We start from the raw sequence: 10,017 nt of genomic DNA, 5'->3' as shown, positions 1-10,017 counted from the left end.
CCCCGGCTTCTACATATAAGGGAAAACACTTGGCCCTTAATTTTCTGAGTCGGGCTTAATTCACTCAGTGGATTTTGCCCATTTCTCTTAATTTTCCAGCCAATACCCTCATTTCCTTCTTCTTTGTGGCTGAGTAAATGTCCACTGTGTGTGTGCGCCGCCTCTTCTACGTCCATTCACCTATTGCCCAGAGTCTTGGCGGTTCCTTACTTGGCTCTTGTGAGTCGAGCTGCTGTGAACGTTGACGGGCTGTGTCAGGGGAGGTGCTGAGCTCAGATCTTTGGACACATGCCATGGAGTGGGGTGGCTGGGTCACACTGGGGTTCCATTTCAGGTCTTTGGAGGAATTTCAAATGCTTTCCAAAGCGATTGTACGAACGTGCAGTCCCACCAGCGATGTACTAGAGTACTATCCCCACATCCTCGCCAACCTTTTTTATTATTTGTATTCTTGATTAATTGCCATTCTGACTGGAGAGAAGTGAAATCCTGAGGTTTTGATTTGCACTTCCCTGGTTGCTAGAGATGCTGGACATTTTTTCATGTATCTATGGGCCACTTGCATTTCTTCTTTGAAGAAATGTCTGTTTCGTTCTTTTGCCCATTTATTGATTGGGCTATAGTGTTTTCTGTGTTCAGTTTTTTGAGTTCTTTATATGTTCTGGATTTTAGTCCCCTCTCAGAGGAGCAGCTGGCAGGGATCTCCTCCCACTCCTGGGCTCTCTCTTCCTGCTCCTGTCTTTGTGATGCAGAAGCTTTTTAATTTGTGGCCAACCCACTTAGTGATTCTTGCTTTTACTCCTTGAGCTTTCGGGGTCTTGTTGAGGAAGCTGGGTCTGCACAATGTGGTGGAGGGTCGACCCTCTGTTTTCTTCTAGCACTGCAAGGTCACTGGTCCAATTCTTAATCTTTGATCATTTGGGGTTGACATTGGTACAGGGTGTCATTGGGGGTCTAATTTCCTTCTTCTGCATAGGGCTATCCAGTTTTCTCAGCACCATTTGTTAAAAAGGCCACATTATCTCCAACCTATATTTTTGGCATCTTTGTCAGTATTGGATGGCTCTAGGTGTGTAGGTTTGTCTCTGTGTCCTCTGTTCCATTGCTCTTTGTGTCTGTCTTGATGCAATATCGTGCATTTATTACTGTGACCCTGTAGCATATTTGAGATGAGGCATTGGGACGCCCCCTGCATTGTTCCTATGGATTAGGATTCCTTGGCTATTCCCATATCTCATAGTTCCAAGCAGAATTTTATCTCAAGTACGTGAGCATCAGAGTTCAGCCAAAGCTTTAGGTCAACTGCCTGCAGATCTCAGGGCCTGGATTTCTATATACGAACCTCCTGTCTTTTAGCCTTCCCAATAAGTTCCAGATGCCCTGGACCCTAATCTCTTCCCTTATCGAAGGATGACCCCTGGGCTCAGGGGGTGCTTCTCCCCAGTTGGCAAGCTGGGTGGACTGCGGGACTCCGCAGGCATGTGTCTCTTCTCTCAGGATCACAGACCTGACCCATGGGTTGGCCAGTGTCAGAAAATACTGGTATCTCATGTTTTGTGCAAGTTGTTTAAACTGGGAGCAGGGAGCAGTTCTGGTAGCTGTGAGAGTACTGAGTTCTTCATGATTGAGAGAAGTCTCATGCTATAAACAAAAATCAACTGTAAAAGAATTAAAAACTTAAATATGCAAAAAAATCCAGAAATTTTCTAAAACAGCATTGGTTATAAAAGAAAAGGTTAAATTCAGCTATATTAAACGTAAAAGCTTTTGCTTATCTACAGATGCCTTTAAGAAAGTAAAGACCAGTTATGGTTGAAGGAAAATGTTTTCACCTAACAAGAGTCTTTGCACCTATCAAGAATATGTAGAGAACAGCAGATTCATAGGAAAAGCACAAAACAAGTCCGTAGAAAACTGGGCAAAGGAAATGAATAAACGTTTTATAGGGGAGGAGATACACATGTCCACTATGAGCAGAAAATCGCCACCGTTGGTTGATCAGGAACATGCAAATCAGGACCGCAGTGAAACACCATTTTACTAAAAAACAATAACAAAGAAAGAAATGCCACTTTATGTCCATTTGATTGTCAAAATTAAGCAGTTTGGCAATACTAAGAACACACTGAGGTCATAGGTGGGAGTTTCTTTGGAAAAAGGACTCTTCTCACCTCCTAAGGTTAAATGCTCACCTATTCAATACTAAGGGTTCCTTTCCTGGCCCCTGTAGGAGCAGATACGTGCAGGGATGTTCCTGCCACACTGCTGCTAAAGTGAAGCTCTGGACCAACTCCAGTGTTCATGGTAGATGATAGAGCCCGTGGCGTCCTCACGTGACAGTAATATAAAGCGCAAACCAAACACATATGCCTTTAAAGACAAGGGGCAGACGCATCAGAGCCAGGAGCAAAGGCCACGAGTAAAATAAACACCAGGAGGCCACGCAGAGTGCTGCCAGTGTGTGTCGTGGGTCCAGAGGTTCCCCCACCCTCAGGAGGACTTTCTAGAGGAGCAAGCGTAGGAGGTGAGGCAGTGGCTGGAGAGGAGGAGCTTCCCGCCTCAGCGGTGTAGAGTGGCAGCTAGTGTCCCCACCCAGGCCACAGCACGGGGGCAGGTAGGGTGGCCTGCTGGAGTGAGGAGCAGCCCAGGGCTGACCCTCTGTGACTGCCAGTCCCTGGGTCCGTCCTCCTTCCCCTTCAGGAAAGAGAAGTAATTCCACCCATGATCCCAGATATTATTGAGACAGTTGATGAAATTTAAATTCATACTATATATTAAATAATGCAATGTATACATGTTAAATTTCCTGAATTCAATCATCATTATAGTCCTCTAGTGTGCTGCTAAGGAAGCAGGTTTGGCGTTTCACGTGGGAAACCCACAAGTCCTGCAGACAGGCAACGGCTGAAGACGGCCTGTTGCACTTCATGTGAAGGAAGTACACCTGGAGGCTGTGGCACACTTACCAAGCCCTGGACCACGAGCTCCGGGAGGCCACCCACCTCATCTCTCCGGCTACCTGCACGGGAGTTTCTTCACTGACATTTGACTCTGGGGCGTTCAGTGCTGTGTCACCATCTCCATCAGCCCCCAGGGCCCAAGGCTCCAAGTACAGTCCTAGTGTGGTTTGTGCTCAAGAAACAGAGTTGGACTGGAACGCAGTCTGGAGATTCCTCGGAAAACCAGGCATTGAGCCACCATTTGACCCAGCTACCCTCTCCTCCGTGGCCGGTGGAGTCGCTGGGACTGGGAGGCCTCATTCCCCCCAACATCTACATTAGGAAAACCTGTGGTGAGTGTACCAGGACTTAAATATATCCAAAGGACTTAAAATCAGCATACGATAGTGACTCAGCCACATCAATGTTTATAGCAGCTCAACTTTCAATAGTCAAACTGTGGAACCAACCTAGGAGCCCTTCAGCAGATGAATGGATAAAGAAAATGGGGTACATATACACAATAGAATATTACTCAACCATAAAAAAGAATGAAGGGATGGCATTTGCCAGTAAATGGAAGGAACTAGAGAGCACCGTGCTAAGTGAAATAAGCCAATCCCTAAAAGCCAAGGGCCGAATGTTCTCTCTGATATGTGAATGTTGACTCACAGTAAGTGGGGAGGGAAGAATAGAAGTTCAGTGGATTAGTCAAAGGTGATGAGGGAAGAGAGGGGGATGGTAATAGGAAAGACAGTAATAGATGGGACGTCACTTTCCTGTGTTCATGTATGAATGCAACACCAGTGTAACTCCAGGTCATGTACAACCACGAGGATGACAAGTCCCACTCCATGTATGTATAACATGTCAAAACGCACCTCTACTGCATGTACATCTGGAAAGAACAACTGAAAACATAAAATAAAAGGAAACAGAGTTGAAACACCAGCTTCAAAGCTGTGGACACTCGGCAGGTTTTCACTTGCCCTCCCCTGTGTGAACTCCTGCTCAGTACCACATAGTTCCAGGGTTACCTGAGAAGCTGCACATAGGGTCCATGTGATGTGGCCTTGGAGTGCATCCTGTGGAAGTCTATTGCAGGGTGGCCGAGTGTCAGCCCAGCGTCACACGTAGCCACAGAGGCGGGGACTATTTGTGCCAGGCCTGTGCTCACATCAGGTTGCCCTGGGACATTCTCCCAACATCTGCATTAGGAAAACCTGTGGTGAGTATAGCAGTGGCCACAAATAGAGGCTGGTAGGTCCCAGGGCGTGTCCACCGGCCAGATATTGACCGAGCTCTGTGTTCCCGCCTCACTCAACCCTGCTTGATGATTTTATCGTTACCGTCCTCTCATGGAGAAGGAAACTGAGGCCAGGGAGATGGCCGGCTAGCCTGCGCTGGACAGGACAGCGGTGTAGCAGGTGGAGGCGGAGGTCTGTCTGCAGCCTGCTTCCTGGTGCTCACAGCGGGACACCACAGTCTGGTGGGTCATGGGGAAAAGAGCTTGGTGTGGGCACTGGGTTCTGAGGTCAAGGGAGCCTCTGGTGGTGGCCAGATGCTGGCAGCACCACAGTCCCCTCTGTGTACCTCAGGGAGGGAACTCCAGCATGCGTTTCAGATGGGACGAGCCTCAGAGTGTGTAATGACCCCAGGTCCCTGGTCTGGACTCTCTTGACATCTGGTGGTTTGCAGTCCTGGGACAGGGTCCTCACTGGACAGGAGGCCACAGTCCTCTGTGTGTAGGCCAGGCCCTGCAATGACTAGGGGAGCTGCTCTCCCACCCTGGCTGTCCCTGCTCCCTCCCTGTCACTTTGAGGGAGACAGCCAGAGCCGCCTCTGCAGAGGAGGGAGAGGGGTTTGTTTTGCACTTTTGCACCATGATTCATTTTATTTGGGGAGGCACTGTTGCCTTGAGAGAGGATTGTTAGGTGCTGGGAGAAATAAATGGACCTCTGAGTGAGCTGGCTGCTCCGGACTTCCCCCGTGTGACCACTGGCTTCCTGGCCAGCCGCCCTGGCGGGCCCTGGGCTTGGGGACAGATGCTGGCTGGAGGCCAGTGTCTGAGCTGAATGGTGAGGGCGGACGGTGCTGTCTGAGCTCTGCTGTCCCCGGCCAGCACAGCTGTGTGCCCACTCTGGAGCAGGCAACGGTTTGGGAAAACACGCCGGGCATCAGACCCTGGCCTTGGCAGCTGAGGCCCAGGCTTCGCTGCGTATCTTCTGGAAGGACTGGCTTGGCAGTTAGCTACCGGACGTTCTCAGGAGGACCGGCCCAGCTTAGGAAATGTCTCCTGCCCAAGAGGAAACCCAATGTTTCACAGCTGACATAATTGGAGACTGATTAAAGCAAACCCATGTGCAGTGAAGGCCGGGAGAGGACCCAAAGAGCTCCCTTTTCCATTAAAATGCCCTCTTCCTGCTCCTCTCCATTAGGAAGGACATGACATCCAAAGAAAAAAGTAGATCAAATGCACTCGCAATCCTCCCGCCAAGAAAGTGAACGGGCCTGTTTTTGAAGACCATCCAGCCCGTCATTTTCTTTGGTGAGTCAAACCTGGGCACGTGGACAGCTGGTGACCCTGGGAAGTGTCCTCTCAGCTGTCTCCGTGTTGTTTTTGATAATGAGCGTTTCCAGGCAGGGTTTTGGTAACTCACCGAGGTTCCCCCTCCAGGTACATCTCCCACGCCAAGCTGCCTCTGCCAGCACCTCTCGGGGCTTCGGGGGTGGGCTTTACCACCTGGTGGTCTCCTTGCCCTTGGGATCTCAGGGCCGACTGCCCGTTGAGCTCTTTCTGCAAGGGGTGGCCAGGGTTAGGAGAGACACCTGTCCACGCCCCTCACCTGTCTCTGGGACTTTAGCAAAGTCACCCCCCAATCACACACGTGGGTGTAGGGCCAGCCATCCTTGAGGGGCTCTGGAAGAGGGGAGTCCGCTGCAGCCTCCAGGAACCACTGTGGTCAGGAGTGAGTCTGGCCACCTGCACCAGCACCGCTGGGCCAAGGGGATCCATGCGTGCCCTAACGATCTGGAAGGGGCAGCGCGCCCTCACGCTGTTGAAACGCTTCCTGTTGTATTTACCTTTCTCTGGTGGCTCTTGTCACTGGGCCCCTCCTCGACTGTCTTTTTGAGACACTCTTTTCAGACCAGGACTTGGGACGCTCACACCCCAGACCTCTCCAGGAGGATCCAGAGGTGTGCGGAGTGGGAGGAGGCCCTGCCCTTCCTCCCTGCTCCGTGCCTGGCCAGCTCCTCTGCGACCTCCGGTGCCTCTCCGTCCGGTCTGGAGTTTGCAGGGAAGACCGTCCAAGCACGATGGCTCCTGTGCCTTATCTAGGGAAGGTCTTGTCTGGAGGCCAAGAGCTGCGTGATGAAAGTCAGTGTGTGGACTATTTTGGGTGCTCATTTGAGATTGGAGAGCAAGAAAATGGTTCCAGTGTCACAGGATCACCACAGATGAGTGGTTTTAAGAACAAGATAAAACCTACCAAAGCAAAAACAAACAAAATAACCCTTTTCAATTGGGACTCAGTATTTTTGTGGCACTCATCTGGGGTTTCGAGTCTCGGACACTGGTGTGAGGTGGCAGGGGCTCAGCTTTGTCCCCCCTTGTGCCCTCCTGTCCCCATCTTCCTACGGGTGCTGTCCTCATGGGAAACGAGTCCAGACTTGGCACAGTCAGGAAGTCGAGGCTGGGCACAGAGGCAGGGCCATGTGGGAGGCCTCCTGGGGACCTGTGGGCTCTAAGCTTCCAGAGGGGACCCCCAAGCTCGGCCCCCACGACCACGTACAGCTTCGTGACCTCGGAAAAGTCAACCAGCTGTCGAAACCCCCCGACTTTGCCAAAGGGGTGAGGAGAGGCTCTCCATGCCTTCAGGCTGTCGCGATGGGTTAGATGAGACCAGGTGCGGGACACGCCACCACAGCAACTGGAAAACGGTGACCATTCTTATTCACACCTCCACCACCACCAGGGGCATTGGCCGGCTCCTGCTGGGGCCAAGAGTCACCTGGCACTTGGGCAGGCCACCCACCCATCTGGATGCTGGCGTCCTGGTCTGCTCCCGACTGCTGCTAGCCTATACTTCTGGCCCTGCTCTGACTCTGCCCTCTACCTTCCTCCCGAGGTTACCTGCTGACCCACCGGTGGCACTCTGGCTGCCCACCCAGTGCCCATGCACGGCTTGATCTCTGGGGTGATCAAGGTGACCCCAGGTGCTTGCTTCTGCCTCTGCTGGGAAGGTCTTAAAGGCAGGAGCACCATGCCCCCCAATTCTCTGCCTCCTGGAAGGCGGCTGGTGGCTGGTCCTCCAGTGCTGGTCAGCCAAGGGCATGAGCACCACAGTGCGTGTGGAAGGGACGAGACTCCCTTTGCTGAGTCCAGCTTTAGCAGGACACTGAGTACCTGGCCAGGAAACGTGTAGGGTAAGTTCATTTGGATAAGAACAACCACTGTGACCACAAAAGAGACAGCGGAGTAATGGGCTTTGCCTGATGGGTGTGCGTGTGCGTGTCCGTGTGTGTCAGGCAGGGGCTACGGCCTGAGGGTGGTGGACAGCTGCCCTGTGGAGAGTTGGGGAAGAGATTCCTAGTAGACACAGGTAAGTGGCAAAGGCCCTGGGTTGGTGGCAGAGTCCCTGTGTTTCAGGGGCAGAAACGAGGCCAAGGTGCCCGAGCAGCGGCGTCTCCAGGGCATGGTGCAGGGCATCCTCTCTGCACCAGCAGGAGCCCTGACAGCTGCCCTGACTCTGGGAGCCATTAGCACCCACAGAAGAGGGCATTTCTTGAGGTGTCTTAGAGCCCTGCTCCAAAAAAAGCCACCACCTCTGAAATGTGTGGAATGGGCGGAAAACACAGAAACTAGCCCTCAGGGGTAGGCAGGGCTCCTCTCTGGCTCTACTATATCTGAAAACCCCCAAAGGACGGGAAAGCTCTGGAGGGAGAGTTGAAAACTTCTCAGATAAGACACAGTTATCTGATGTCAAGCCCAAGGGAAGAAAAAGTGGCACAAACCTGGGGCCAAATTTCTCCTGTGCCAAGTCCAGAATCAGCTGTGTCGCCCTGTACCTCATCCCAGGTGCACCGGGTGCTCCTGATGTTTGGGGGGTGACAACCACAAGGGCCGTGTGTACTGAAGCCAGGCCCTTGTAGGGGCCGTGGTTGGACACTCGGACACCTTTGGGGGAGGGAGAATCCAGAGGTGATGCGCCATGCTGGGAGCCGGTTCTCGGGGGCACCATGCTTTTATGGTGTGGATAAGCTACCTAGTGTCCAAAGCAAGCTCATCTTCCACCAAGAAATCCAACAATGGCAATCAAGATGGCAGAATCCCATCCAACCCCATTGAAAGAAATGAACAAAAGGGATTGCTGGTGTTGCCCGTAGAGCAGGCAGACTTTAAACTGTTCTTCCAATCTGGCAACACCAGGAGCTAGCTGTCACAGACGGCCACCTCACTTTGTGGACTAAGAAGGATCGTATCTGGCCAGGCACGGTGGCACACCCCTGTAACCCCAGCAGCTAAGGCTGAGGCAGGAGGATGGAGAGTTCAAAGCCAGCCTCAGAGATGGCAAGGCACTAAGCAGGGTCTCAGTGAGACTCTTGTCTCTAAATAAAATACAAAATAGGGCTGGGCATGTGGCTCAGTGGTACCAAAAATAAAAGATCATATCTGAACAAACAGAATAAAATCTGGTGTTGGATCTTTTCTGAGTGTTACTGGGAAAGACAGCGTCTCAGAGGAACTCAAGGAGACGGAGTGGTATAGGAGACAGAGCCAGACCTTCAGCCTCTGGAAGCAATGAGGAGCCAAGCAAAAGCACATGTCACTCCAGCAAGCCCACGGCCTCCAGTGGGTACTACACCTGCCTCCAGCTGAAACATGGCGTAGGCAAAATCTGCCCCAAGCCTGCCCTTGCTCACTCCTCTTGTGCGTGCAGGAGCATTCCTGATAGTTCTGATATGAAGTCATCGTCAGTGAAAACACAGAAAACTGCAGATACTGATGCAAGTTTCTAATTTCAACCTGAACATTAAACAAAAAGCAAGTATCGTGCTTTCTCCAGAAAAGAAACCACAGATAAATGGCCTTGATTCCAACTCTCTGCAGTTCTGTCCTATTAGCAAAACCAAGAATCCAAGCAAATACCTTGCCTAGTGCCATGGAGTGTGTCCCATAAAGGTTTATGGACTGGAAACCTGGTCCCTCAATTCATAAGTTAATGGCCTGGGAGTGGGGTGTTCTGGAGGTCACCAGGGTCCCATGAGGCTGAGAGGGTGGGGCTCGCATTCTGGGGTCAGTGGCCTTGTAAGAAGAGATCTGAGCTGGCGTGCCTGCTCTGACCCACCATGTGCTGTCCTCCGCCATGTTACCATTCAGCATGAGGCCCCCCGCAGGGGCAGAACAGGTGCCTGTGCCATGCCGTGCGCTGTTCTGTCTCCAGAACTGTGAGCTGAATAACCTTGATTGCTTTATAAATAACCTGGCCTTAGGTGTTTTGTTAGAGCAACAGGAAGTAGACCAAGAAGCCAGTATTCCCCCTGAGGTGCCCAGTGAAAGTGGCTCCAAGAGGATGGACGGTGTGCTTCCCATGAGCTTGCAGTCGGGGTAAAGCAGCAGGTGAAGAGGACATCTCCGGTGGGCTGAGTGTGGGCGCTGGAAATAATTTAGCACACTTAACGTTTAAGAAGGAGGGCGAGGAAAAAGCCCAATGACAGTAAGTGTTTCAGTCAGCTTTTTCCCTGCTGTGACTAATGACCAGAACAATTGTAGAGGAGGATCAACTTATTTGGGGCTCGCAGTTTCAGAGGTCTCAGTCCATGGATGGCTGGCTGCACTCCTCAAGGCTCCAGGTGAGGCAAAACATCATGGCAGAAGGTGTGCACAGGAAGGCAGCTTGTATGACGATCAGAGGGTGCAGAGACTCCACTCGCCTTGAGGCATCAGTTAATCCCACCAGGAGATTGACTTACTGGTTGGGAACACCTCATATCCAAAGCCGAACAGCAAGTGTTCCACGCCGGAGGACAGAAGTGCTGACACAGTTGGCCACGAGACACTGGATGTGGTGGATCA

The sequence above is a fragment of the Marmota marmota genome, unplaced genomic scaffold (genome assembly GCF_001458135.2).
Source record: "Marmota marmota marmota unplaced genomic scaffold, marMar, whole genome shotgun sequence".
Taxonomy (NCBI): Eukaryota; Metazoa; Chordata; class Mammalia; order Rodentia; family Sciuridae; genus Marmota; species Marmota marmota.
Note: the sequence above shows the minus strand (reverse complement) of the source record.